This window comes from Parus major, unplaced genomic scaffold (assembly GCF_001522545.3).
Source record: "Parus major isolate Abel unplaced genomic scaffold, Parus_major1.1 Scaffold334, whole genome shotgun sequence".
NCBI lineage: Eukaryota > Metazoa > Chordata > Aves > Passeriformes > Paridae > Parus > Parus major.
Genome location: NW_015379281.1, coordinates 41,316 through 55,092, shown reverse-complemented (window position 1 = coordinate 55,092; position 13,777 = coordinate 41,316). Strand labels below are relative to the sequence as shown.

Genomic DNA, 13,777 nt, shown 5'->3' with positions numbered 1-13,777 from the left:
TTTTAAAACATGGGACCAGGCTGGCAGGCTCATACTTCAGGCAGTGTCCATTGGAAATAAGGCTGCTGTCGACATTATTAAGCCATGGAGACTCATAATGGACCTGCTAAGGCAGCTATAGAAAGAACAGAAGGTGAGGGTGGTGGAGGGGGCACTACAGATGCCTTCTGGGATGGGTGAAGAGAATCAGGCATTTGGAGAACTGGCAGAAGGCATGGCCACTGCTCCAGGCACTCAGGGGAGCAAAATGGCCATGAGACCAAGCTGCCATGCCATGCCAGGACACCTCACCTGTGGAGTGCCCTGTGGCTGCGTGGGACCAAACCGCCATGTCATGCTGAGACACCTCACCTGTAGAGCACCCTGGGGCCACTACAGACTGCCTTGTTGCCAGAAGGTACAGACAGCAGGACCCACCCCAGCTGAGCCCAGCCACCCTGGAGTGGAATCTAACAATGGAACAGCTGTGCCTAGCACCAGAGCCAATTTGTGGGCAGATCCTGGAAATACATCACCACAGGTGCCTGGATACCCAGTGAACATCATACCTGGAAGCAGCAGCAGACCACAGGGTCCAAAAGTTGCTGCTCCCACCACGGTGCACATACCACTGCTACTGGGGCTGGAGTCACCTGTGGAACACCCACCAGTTAGGGGCACCAAAAGCCAGAGCCACCTTTTTTCTGCAGACCCCCAAGACAAAGCCACCATCAATACAATACCAACAGCCATGCCTGATCCAGTCAACATTTGTCACCAGGTAAAGCTAGCAGAGATAGCAAATGGGGATTATGAAGCTGCAGAAGTGATTGATGTGCCATTATTGGGAAGTCAGGAACCTGAGTATGGCACAATTGAAGCATACTCAGTAATATAAATAGTGGAAAAACACCAGATAATTACACACCTTTTCAGTGGCCAGTTTCTTCAGAACTGCATCAGCTTGTAGCCAAGTATGGCCTGGGCTCACCTGTTCTTGCCAATATGCTGTGGTTTTTAACAACAAAGGAGGTTACTCCCTTTGATATTAAACAGCTTGCCAAACTAAGCTTTACAACAGTCCAATATAGAGACCACTCTGAGTCAGCATGGTGACGCTATGCAGAGAAACAGGAACAAAGAAACCTAAAGGTCCCCTGAGAAGACCCACGTTATGAGGTAGGGTTCTCTCAGCTTTTAGGAATACCACCATTACCTTGCCCTCAACTCTAAGCCAGGCTAGATCCACTAGTGCTGGCACAAATAAAGGATTTGGGGATGCAAGCATTGTTTAAGGTAATGAACATGGCAAATCCAACCCAGACCTACTCAAAGATCAGGCAGGGAATTAACAAGCCATATCTACAGTTCATAGAAAGACTGAAAGATGCAATGGGGAAAAAATTATCAACATTAAGGTCAGAAACCAATTAATTTTGCAATTGGCCAAGGACAATGCTAATGAGGACTGTCGAAGGGTCATACAACTGTTGCCAAATAAGAACCCATCTTGGATGAAATGATAAATGCCTGTGTCAAGGTGGGATCTGAACCCCATAATGCATCCTTGTTAGAAAATTACATTATTGCTGCAGTAAAATTGACATTGCAGTGCTACCAATGGGGACAACAAGGCCACTTAAGAGCAAACTGCCCCTGCAAGATAGGGACATTTCAAGAACAGGGAAATGCCAACATACACTGTAGCTGGTGTGGGAAACTTGGTCATATGGCCAGACAATGCAAATGCAAACTTTATACTAGCAGACCTTCCTTTAAGGACCAGAGAAACAGAAGACCCAGCTCAAAGGGGAGGTGCACAATGATACAAGCATCTTCCCACACTCCTGTCAGTGCCTATGCAACCAGCTCACATGAAGGACCAGAGGAGCAACTGGAATGAATGTTTCCACATCCATCTTAACCACAAGCATTTTAAAGGTATACAAGGTCCCTCTCAAGGCCCACTGGCCCATCAGGAGATGACTGAGTGCACTGTTGATCAGAAGATCCAATGCTACTCTACAAGGTATTTTTGTGCACCCTGACATTATTAATGCAGATTTCACCGGGCAGATACATGCTTTGGTTGCAATGCCTATTCCACCTGTGACAATCCCTGTGAAAACACAAATCGCCCAACTCATCCCTTTTAAGTCTCTTGTCCCCAAAACAGAGCCTAGAGAGCGAGGAAACCGAGGCTCTGGATCCACTAGAGACCACCAGGTGTGCTGGACTCAGGTCATAAGTGATCAAAGACCAAATATGGTATGCACTGTTACAATGCCTCAGGTGAGGCCCTCGTAAATAAGGGTCAGCAGGATGGCTGACACAGGGGCAGATGTCACCATCACCTCTGCCCACACCTGGCCATTATCATGGTCCACCACAGCTGTAGGAGCTGCTGTTGCTGGACTTGGGGAGACCAGACAGAGCTGCTTGAGCAGCAAATGTGTGTTGGTCAAAAATCCCAAAGGTCAAACAGCGACCATCCAACCATACATTACTGCAGCACGACTCAACCTGTGGGGGAGGGATATTCTTTCTGCATGGGGAGTCTGGGTAGGAACAGATTTTTGATGGGGGCCACTGTTTTAAAGGGCATGAAATGTCCCACACAAGCTCTGAAATGGCTCACCACTCAGCCTGGGTGGGTACCACAGTGGTCCCTAGAAAAGGAGAAACTACACACCCTCAAAACTTTTGTACAAGAGCAACTGGTTCATGTGGTCATGGAAAGCACGGGAGCTCTACAACCAGGCATGCCATCCCCTACAATGATTCCTGTCAATTGGACATTCTGATTGTCTATCTAAAGGATTGTTTCTTTACTGTTCCTCTCCATTCAGATGATACCCCAAAGTTTGCTTTTACTGTGCCATCCATTAATGACGCTATAGCAGTGGAGCACTATCAATAGAATGTTCTGCCACAAGGAATGAAAAACAGCCCCACAATTTGTCAGTGATATGTTGCTCAGGCATTATCATCAATCAGAGAACAATTTCCAGGGGCATACTGCTACCATTATATGGATGATAGTTTAATAGCAACTCCAACCAAAAAACATCTTTCATTAATCTAACCTAGCCTGATGCAAGCATTAAAAACATTTGGGCTGCAAGTGGCACCAGAAAAAGTGCAACAGCAATCACCCTAGAAATATCTTGGATTCGAAATCATAGATCAGACTGTACAACCACAAACAATTTGACTCTCAACAGAAATTCAAATTAAACAAGGTGCAAAATCTTTTGGTTATTAAAATTGGATCAGACCTGATGCTGCTCCTGGCCGCACTGGAGCTCTGGGCTAGCTCTATGGTGCCACTCTGGCACAGGCAGTCACCAGGAGTGGGGAACTGCAGGGGAAAGGTGAACCCACTGCAGAACCTTCAGAGCGCCAAATCCCACGGAGCTCTGCCAACTCAGGCGTCGTGGGTGATGGTAAAAGGATGGAGGAGACTTACTCAGCTGTAATTCCCAGGAACAGGTTTATTTAGAAGAGGGGAGGAACACAAGGGTCTGGGCTGGGAGAAATCAGGACCAAAGAGAGCCCCGAGCACCTCTGTGCACAGGGTTTTATCTCAGGGGTGGGTACAGTCCAGGGTCCAATGGCAGCTCGCAGAGGGAGAGGTAAGGGGAGGAGGTTACAATATCAGGAACCAATGGGGATACAAAGAAGGCGGGAACAACCAATAATGTGTCGAGGAAGGGATGATATACATAGAAGGAGCTGGAAGGAGAGGTGGGGTTTACAATGATGGATGGGGAGATGGGGCAGGGTAGAGGTGATTGACCAGGAACATTCAAGAAAACTGGGAGGGGTTCACAGACAACTGGAACCAACCAAAGCAGTAAATGGGGGGAAACCAGGAACATACCAAACAGACAAAACACCAACAACTTTAACAGAACTGAATGAACATACATCAACACAGACTGTATCTAGGATTGACTACATCACAATTGGCATCCTTATTTCATATTCTAAAAAGTGATCCCAATCTGAATGCTCCAAAAATTTAACACCAGAAGCAAAAGCTGCTCTTGAAATAGTAGAGCAGGCTGTCACAAAAAAACAAGTTCACTGGATATACCCTGAAATATATACTATTGTGTTTATTTTCATCATTCATTTCCATCCTACAGCTATTATAGGGCAATGGGATACACATGTGGTCTGACCCTTTGCATGTCTCAGAGTGGGTGTTTCTACCCCATCAACCTAAAAATATGGCACCTACCATCTCTGAGTTGATCGGTCAACTAATTAAATGCCATCAATGATGTTTACAATTGGCTGCAAAGAATCCGTCCAAAATTATACCTGTGACTTAGGAAGAATTCAAATGGTGCTATGCCAACAGCACATCTTTACAAAGTGCTTTACAAAATTTCTCAGGACAGATTAGCTACCACCTACCAAGTCACAAATTTTTGCACTTAAGTGGGACTAACTGAAATATCCTTAAAACCATTGAACAGTTGTATACCCCTAAAGGATATCACTGTATTTACCAGCGGGTCTGGGAAAATGAGAAAATCTGTTGTGACATGGAACTGGAAGGTTTTGAAAATGGCTCACCTTAGGATGTTGAGCTATGTGCAGTAGCTATGACCTTTCAGTGTTTTCCAGACACTGCTCTAAATATTTTTCACTGACTCAGCCTGTGTTGTGAATATAACACAAAGACTGGACTGAGCCCTGCTCAAGGAGATTAAAAATGCATGATTATTCAGCATATTAAAAGGTATGTGGCATAACATCCAGGCCAGAGAATGTCCCTACTGTATTTTACATGTTAGAAGTCACACAAATCTACCAGGCTTAATTGCAGAGGGCAATGCCCGAACAGATTGTCTAGCAAGCCCTGCTTGGACAGCACCAGAACTGGACATGCGTCCACAAGCAAAGTGTCAGGAAAATTAATCCACAAACACCAGAGGTTTATGTCCAAAAAGGAGACAGAGGAGTCCTTTTACTTTATTCAAATAAAGGGAGAGGCCATGGGGCATTCCCCTGGGGTCTCTCAAATTTTTGGAGGGCGCAGCCTCCTTTTTATCCTAATTCCCGGCTGCTTGTCCCTTCTCTCTTTCCCCATAGGCTGAGGTATTTGAGAGGTACAGACTTCCTGGAACGCCTGATACCTGGGATACCTTCCCCCCCTGCCCCAACCAATGCATAATCCCTTCTTAATTCTTAACTTTTATGGAATTCATAGTGTTCTTTCAGTGCCTCTTTGATCTTTCAGTGGAATCTATCCCATTGTTTCTGTTGTCTGTCACTGATAGCTGCATCTTATCAGCAGACCCACAGCTTGTTTGTAAAGAAAACCGGTCATTCCTCTCAATCCCTCCTCTTTTAATTTTTGTTAATAATTGTCTTTACAAACTTTAGTTACCATTGACTTAATTTCTTTTCCTTGGGTCCTTTTTGGCCTTTAAATTATTTGCAGTGGCATCACTCTCGGCCCTTTTGTAGCCATTTCTGGGTCAGTAGGCACGGCTACTACCTACATTCTTTTGATCACATGTTGAATGAGTTGTATTAAGCAAGGGATCATGCATAGTAAAAAGATTAGAGTTGTTACAACACATAAGAGGAAAAAAAGCATCTGTTTAACTCATAGGCCACCAGGTAACTATGAAAACATGTCTTATTCCTATCCTTTCTACCTTTGCACTGATACATGAGCTAACTTTCTTATTTTTCCACTTGCAATTACATCCCAGATCTGTTCTATTAGATCGGGACCAGAACCTACTGAAAAGGGGTTCGAGTTCTACTCAGGTGTTGCTATTTTTACACTGATAGTCTTGGACTACCTGTGTCTTACTTGTGGAATTATCCCGGGGGCAACTTAAAAATAAGGGGTCAAAAAACTTATCCTTCCCCACTGCTTTGCAGCCTTCAAAATCTTTTTTTTTTGTAATTAAGGAAGGAACACCTTACCCAGCTACCATTAGTGAGCTTAATATGCATTTGATTTCATCTGCCTCGATATCTGGAACAGTCATAAGGAGGGCAGTTGGGGGTCCAAGAATCTAAACTCAAAGATAAAGTCCAGTCACAAACGTTCTTTTCTACATATGTGCTTTCTGTTCTATTAGACAATATATGCCTCTTTCAGAAGAATGAAGCTGCCATGGACTTTGTTCTTTGTCCCAAAATCCTGTTCCATTATGGACTTCACACAAGGTGCTAACTCACCATTTAGGCTCGACTGGGCTGGCCACCCATGGCCAGTTTTCAGATCTCCGTGGCCCTCTGCAGACCCAACAATTTCTAAGGTTAAAGGTTTTTCTACTTCTTCTCTTAAGGTTAAAAAATTATTTTCCCACGTTAGACACTAACTTAACTGAAAATATAAAGGTAAAATTATTAAGAGAAACATTCTAATAGTGTAATAATCTAATTTCTTAACCTAATTTTCACTTTCACGTTGTCTTCTACACCACCTGTGGCGAGTGAAGGCACAGAAACGGCTTAACATAAAGAAAGCAATGACAGCATGGATTGCCCCCCAGTGTCTGGAGATCTGAGAGTAGGGATGCCCATACAGACTATTTCAGCAGTCAGTCTGTGGGTAGGCACTCAGGGCTTCCCCTAATGTCGACACACGGCTGATGTTCCAGTTCACTCCTGCAGAGTGTCAGTCGTGGCTTCCCATCCTTCTCCTCCATCTGAGATGTCCAAATCTCTGGAGCTTTAGAGACCTTGACCTGAGTGTGATGGGTCCACCTGTGTTCAGCTGTCTTGACGGCTGTTTCTGTGATTAGCAACACTTGGAAATGTCCACGCCACTTTGCCATCAGTGGTGCTTTTTTCCACTCTTTAATTAGGACTCAGTCTCTTGGTTCTCACTTGTCCAAAGGCAGGGTCTGTGCCAGCTGAGTTTCCTGTTGAAGAGATTTCATAAGAGACAGTATGCAGGCCACAAATTGTTCTAAATATACATCACTTTACTCCTGCCCCAGGCCGAGAATTACAAGGATAAGGAATTCCAAACATCAGTTCGAAGGGGATAGCTGAATACTTCTCTGGGGTCTGGCTTTCTTGCCAAAGTCAGTGTCAAGACCTGCACCCATGGCATATCAGTTTTTATCACTAGTTTTAGAAGGTGTTTCTTTATTTCCCCATTCATCTTTTCAACTCAGCCTGATCTTGTTCCAAAAAAGACTTTAATAACTGACCCTGAAGTTGCGGAAACGCCTGGGAGCACTTCTGGTTACTTATAACTGACATACTATTAATAAAAGATATTTATATCTTGCCACCAGGGGCATTCCAGTGAAACCTACTTGGTATCTCTGGAAGGGAGGGTACCTACCAAAGCCTTCTCCCTCAGGCAAGTTTCTTTGTAACTCTGTTATTTGTTTTAGCACAAATCAAACAAACCCTAAAAGCTTGCTTTGCCAAAGCAAAAAGACTCACAGCAGCACACGTCTTGAGGAAGGCCTCTGTCATCCCTCGGGAGCCTCGGCACTTCCCCCATGAAGCTGCTTCCACAACTGCAAGGCCATAGCTCTCAGCATCTACTGCTCACCATCCCCTGCAAACTAACCACCTCCCTTTCCCTCTGCCCCACTCTCCACAACTATCTCAAGGTCCTCCAGTGGAAAAGACAACCTTTCTGGCAAGGGGGCAGCTACCGGGAGCAAGGGAAGTATCCCAGAAACCTCTGGCAACAATGCAGCTTTTTGAGATTCTCCATCAGCCAGTCTGCTTCTCATTGCCTCTTCTGAGCACCTTGCCTGGTGCCTTTTAATGTGCATCATTGCTACCTCTTTTGGCAAATTCACCACCTCCAATAGGCGGGAGATTAAATTCTCATGAGCCAATGTCTTTCTTTTGCAGGTTAATAAACCTCTTTCTTCCCACAGTTTCTCAAATGCATGTATCACCTCATATGCATATTTAGAATCAGTAAAAACATTTACTGTCTTGTCTTGGTATAATTCACAGGCTCTCACAAGCACATACAGCTCTGCTGTCTGAGCTGACCATGTGGGTGGTAACCTCTCTTCTTTCTTTAGTTGCTTCTCATTCACAATAGAGTATCTGGTAAATAGTCTTCCTTCTATCACCCTTGAAGACCCATCAATAAACACATTTTCCCCCTCAGGCCATGGAATATCTTGAAAATCATTCCTTGCTCTAGTCTGCAGATCTATTACTTGAATACTGTCATGGAATTTGCCTTGGCTCTCCTCTTCAGGGCCATTCAAACAGGAGGCTGGGTTAAAACCTTCCCCGCTTTTAAATTCTAAATCCTCCTGTTCTAATAAAAAAGACTCATATTGCAATAACTGAGAGCTGGTCATCCACTTAGAGGCTCTCTCAGTTAACAAAGCTTTAATCTGGTGTGAAACTTTAACAGTCAGATAACCCCCCCTTGTCAGCTTTCGGGCCTCAGCCACCATTAGAGCTGTGGCTGCACAGTTCTGCAGACAATGGGGCCAGCCTCTGGCCACCGGGTCTAACAGTTTTGAAAAATAGGCAACAGGTCTCTGTTTTCCCCCATGCTCTTGAACCAATTTTTTTTTTTTTTTTTTAAAGCTTTGCTCTCCTTCTGGTGTCTATACCACAACATTAGGACTGTCTTGTGTTAAAAAGCCATATAAAGGTCTGGCCACAACAGAAAAGTCTTCTATCCATACTCGGCAGTATCTCACCAACCTCAAAAACTCTCCTAACTCCCTTTTTGTTTGGGGTAATGGTACTTGTAGAATTCCTTGTATTCTTTCTGGATCCATACAACGTAACCCTCCAGTTAAAATATGTCCCAAATATTTGACCTTTTTCTCTACCAGTTGTGCTTTCTTTTCGGATACTCTAAGTCCTTTTTTTTTGGCAAGAAACTTAAGCAATTTCACAGTAGCTCTTTCAACCATCTCCTCCTGTTCCCCTGATAAAAGCAAATCATCCACATACTGCAACAACTTAACCCTTGAGGGTGGAGCATACTCTCCTAACATTTTTCTTCTGTGAAGTTTGCCCAAGCAAAACAGGTGACTTTGTATAAACATTTTAGTTTAAACAATTTAGTTTAGCAGCAAGTAATGCCACTGCTTCAAGCTAATCATATCACATTTCTTCATATTTTTTTAGTAACTAACCACTCCTCATCTCAATTTTTGCATCAAGTCCATCCTAGGCGTAGGGAGCTGATTAACAAATTAACTTCCATTAAGGAAACTCTAATATTTATAACATTTTATAACCTTTAACATTTAAAACTTTTATTAAGGAAAGAAAACAAAATACTTTCCTTTAAAGTTTTCCTATAACTTCCACAGAGCAAGTGCATGACAAATACCCAGGCCTTCCATAGGACACTATTTTCACAAGGTCACAGTTACAGAATTTGCTTTAGGTCCACAAAAAACCACAGACTGGTGGGGGTGTTCTTCACAAGATATGAGTTGCAGCATTGGCTTCATAATTGAAACTTGCCAATTCTGTCTTTTTACAACAAAACATACAAAAATCAGAGGGGTGTGGTCTCCTCCAAACTGGAGTCATTCTACACAAAACCTCATGTAGACACATGAAGTAAATTCTCAAATTAATTTACTACAATTTTTACAATTCTTTCAGAGAAAGATGTGTTCAAACTTCTGAGCCCACAGAAGAAACCACAATTCTCACAACTCCTTTGAACGATCAAAAAAATTCTTTTGACAATTTTCCCCCTCGGGGATAAAAATTAAGGTGAATCGAGAGGTCTTTGTTTTTACTAAGACACACACCTCTCCTTGATCTAGATCCACTTTAAAAGTTGACAATGGCTCTAGGTTGGTGGATATAATGAGAGCTTTTGACACTCTTAACAATCCATTTCCCTTATCTTCTGGACCTTCTCGACAATCCAGCTGGTTTTGGCTTTTTTGCAGTCATTGCTGTTTTCAGTGTCCTATGCCCTGCAGACAACACACTGATTCTTTCCCAACTGCTGTTTGGGTTGGGTCTCCCCTGCTGGGGAGAGAAAGCTTCTGCCACTTCCTTGTGGCCGATCCCATCCCCTCTGTCCCAGGGGACCCCTTGGACTTTGTGGGTTTTCCCTTTTTGGCCTGAAAATGGCCATAACCTTCACCTTTCCCCATTATGCTCACTCTGTTTACCACACACCATTTACCAGAGCCAGTCTCTGTCCTACCACATTGTCCAAACAGCTCTTCCTCGCTCCAGTGCTCCCAGCGGGCACTGCCAGCAGCACCACAGGCAGCCAGGGCGTCCTGCAGCCTCAAAGGGCCTGCAGCTGCTGCTGCCCCTGCCCAGGGCCAGTGGGGTCAGGCACTGCTCAGTGCTGAGTCCCAGCAGCCTCACAGGCCCCCAGCCAGTGCTCCTGGTCCCGCTCCTCCACTCCTGGTCTCTGCTTCAACATCTCTCTCCACATTCCGCATTAACCAATTCTGTTCCAGCACACCAACACAATCCATCCATCCCCTGTTGTCAAAGACTCTTTCTTGATTCCCCTTATTGCTCCCCTGGGTGTATATATATATATATACTGCCCCGGGTGTGGATTCTCAAGATCCCTTCTAGTTCTAGGGGGTGATATGATATGCTGCTCCCCTCCCCCTACACCACTGTTATTCTCAGGTGGAGCTGTAGGAACAGCATTTCCCTGATCCCTTTGCTCTGGAAGGTGAGGATACAGGGACCTGCAGCTGGCCCTGGGTCAGCTGGTAACACTGGAGGACAAGACGGGGGAAGTTCTGAAAAACATTTTAATCTTCACTGTTTTCTTCTTCCCCCCTTTTTCCTCTTCTCCTTTTTTTTTCTTAACATAGATTTCTCTTGTTGTTTGTTTAAACCATATCAATCCACATTCCCTTTCAATCCACCTTTTCCAATTCTCCTCTAGATAGCTTCACAGAACTCAACACAAATAAATTCTGTTTTCTAAGGTGGCCATAGAAGTCCATTTGGCAACGTATACTCTGGCCATACATAATAACAATATTTTACCATCATCTCCATAGTTACCTCTGTGTGAATACATAATCTGTCCCAAGATCTCAGCATTCTCCCCAAGGGACTCTCCGGGGGTATTATGGGATTGTCATCCCTTTTGCTGAGACCCCTTCCCAGCTGTACCCTTGCAACCCTCCATGGGTGCCTTATTTTACCTGTGCTACCCTCCATGGGTGTCTTCCCAGGCTTGCTCCCCGAAGATCCCATTTTACTCACCGGTGAAATTTTCACTGGTCCTTCCCTGTGGACTCTTCATGGACCCCCCTGGTCCGCCACTCATCTGTCTCCTGGACAGTCTCGGGAACCCAATCGATAGCCCGGTGCCAGCGGCCACCAAGGGGAGCTGATCACCAAAACTGGGCGAGGCGCACCTTCAGCTCCGCTCGCTGCCCGCCCCCCCAGATGGTGGAAATAACCCAGACTAGCCCCCAAAAATTGTCAGGAAGAGTAATCCATAAACACAAGAGGTTTATGTCCAAAAAGGAGACAGAGGAGCCCTTTTACTTTATTTGAATAAAGGGAAAGACCATGGGGCATTCCCCTGGGGTCTCTCAAATTTTTGGAGGGCGCAGCCTCCTTTTTATCCTAATTCCCGGCTGCTTGTCCCTTCTCTCTTTCCCCATAGGCTGAGGTATTTGAGAGGTACAGACTTCCTGGAACGCCTGATACCTGGGATACCTTCCCCCCCCACACCCAATGCATAATCCCTTCTTAATTCTTAACTCTTGTGGAATTGATGGTGCTCTTTCAGTGCCTCTTTGATCTTTCAGTGGAATCTATCCCATTGTTTCTGTTGTCTGTCACTGATAGCTGCATCTTATCAGCAGACCCATAGCTTGTTTGTAAAGACAAACCCATCATTCCTCTTAAAATTCTTTGCATGCTTTTTTCCATCAAGGCATGCTGTTGTGGCTGTCAGCTTTGGGAGTTCCCACTTCCCCCCCCACCCCCGTGGAGAGTGCCAGCAGTTGAAGTTTTTTCTCTCTGCCTCCCCCACTCCCTGCCTGGGACCCAGTTTACAGTTTTTGCTGGGGTTTTCCCCTCTCCTGACCTTTTTGTTTGAGTCCCTGCTGCTGCCAGAGGCATGTCGACCCCCTCCAGCCCTCTGCCCCACCACATGGATGCAGTGGGGGGCCCAAGGGGGCAGACAGAAAGCACCAGTGTTATTTCCAGCAGTCAAGGCCACTCTGCGTTTCTCCGGCCCCGACCCGGGAACACGCAGGAGACTCAGCCTTTTGGTTTCCCGAGTATAGTGCAGTGTTGCAGCTGTTTGTGCCCGTGCACTTCCAGTTCCCTGTGTTCTCTCTATAAGAGGTTAGGCAAGCACCCTCCCCATTTCCCTTCTCTCCCCCCGCATTCCCAAGTCCACCCTGTGAGCTCTCTCCTACACCCCCGTAGCTTTACTCCCTATTGTCTGGCATTTGAAGAAGTCTATGTCTATTACTTCTTATCTTATCTTGTCTAACCCTGATTTGTAGAAAGCTTGTAAGTTAGCTGGCTGTGAATAATAATTGGTTCTTTCCAAAACTCCCACCCTCCAGAAAAGTCCTGTTAAAAGAAGCAGCCCAGACCCCCAAGCCCTTTGTCTCTTCCTGACATTCCCTTTACAAGAATAAACTGTGAAATATAACCCAGGAGAGTCCCCGCTTTGGCTTCTTTACTCGGTCGATAGACTTGTGCTCAAAGTGAACTGGCATGTTCAAATTCTGATCCAAACCCAGACAACAGTTCTGGCCAAGATCCCTCCTGGCCCCAGGCCAGAGAGATAAGAAAACCTACATTTGAGCTAGCCAGAAAATTCTGGCCTGAGTCAGTGTGAGGCCCTGCAGAGATAATTTATGTTATTGAACTTGGAGGCTCGCAAGATAGTCAACTCCTGCTCCAATTGCCAAAGTCACACAACATCACCACAGTTGGGAGTTAAACCCCATGGCCTACGAGCCTTACAGATTTAGCAAACAGAGGTGACTCACATTCCAGAATTTGGAAAACTAAAATATGTGCATGTGTCAATTGCCACATTTTTTTCAGCTATATGGGCTACTGTACATTTTGCAGAAAAGAGCTGTGATACCATTGCACATTGGTGATCAGCCTTTGCCACTTTGGGTATCCCACACACAATAAAAACAGATAATGGCCCTGCTCACATTGCACACAACACTAGACAATTCCTTCAACTATGGGGCATAAAACACCACACAGGTATCCCCCATTCGCCAACAGGGCAAGCCATTCTTGAACCTGCCCATGGCACTCTAAAACATATTTTAGAAAAACAAAAAGGGAGAATGTGGGGTGAGACCCCACAGAGTAGCCAAAACTGTTTACACCTTGAACCACCTAACCATCTGTCGTGGTTTTAAACCAGTAACTAAAAAAATTACTTATTTCTTGTTGTGAGATATGGATTAGAATAAGAGCAAAACAGGCTTAAAACTTAAAAGGAATAAAGACAGTTTATTAACAAACTACAAGAATAAGAACACCAGAATAAACTTCTAGAAAACTCTTTTATCTTTCACTACTTGACCATTTCTTTGTACACATGATAATATAGATCCAAAATAAATATTCGAACTTTGGTGGTCAAAAAAAAAACCAGTCTCAATTTTTGCTAGAGTCTTTTCTTCAGTCTTTGTAGAGAATCAGAAGTCTCCTTCTGCCAATCTATGGAGTTTTAGAGTTCGCTCTTCCTGTTCCACACTACTCTGAGGTGTGCATAGGTCAGTGAGTCCAGGGATGCTATTTTAAGGATAAGGTATTCAAAGGTAGAAGTCCTCTTCATCTGTTTCTGTGAGCCTTCCTGGAAAAC

At 44.7% G+C, this 13,777-nt stretch overlaps 1 long non-coding RNA gene across 1 annotated transcript; it reads right to left on the bottom strand.

Moving 5' to 3' along the window:
* Nucleotides 1-5,451: 5,451 nt before the first annotated feature.
* On the bottom strand, nt 5,452-11,497 carry LOC109022390. Its single transcript, XR_002001271.1, has 2 exons — nt 11,179-11,497; nt 5,452-6,881 (listed from the first exon to the last, which is right to left on the bottom strand). It is a non-coding gene; the product is annotated as an uncharacterized LOC109022390 (long non-coding RNA).
* Nucleotides 11,498-13,777: the final 2,280 nt, after the last annotated feature.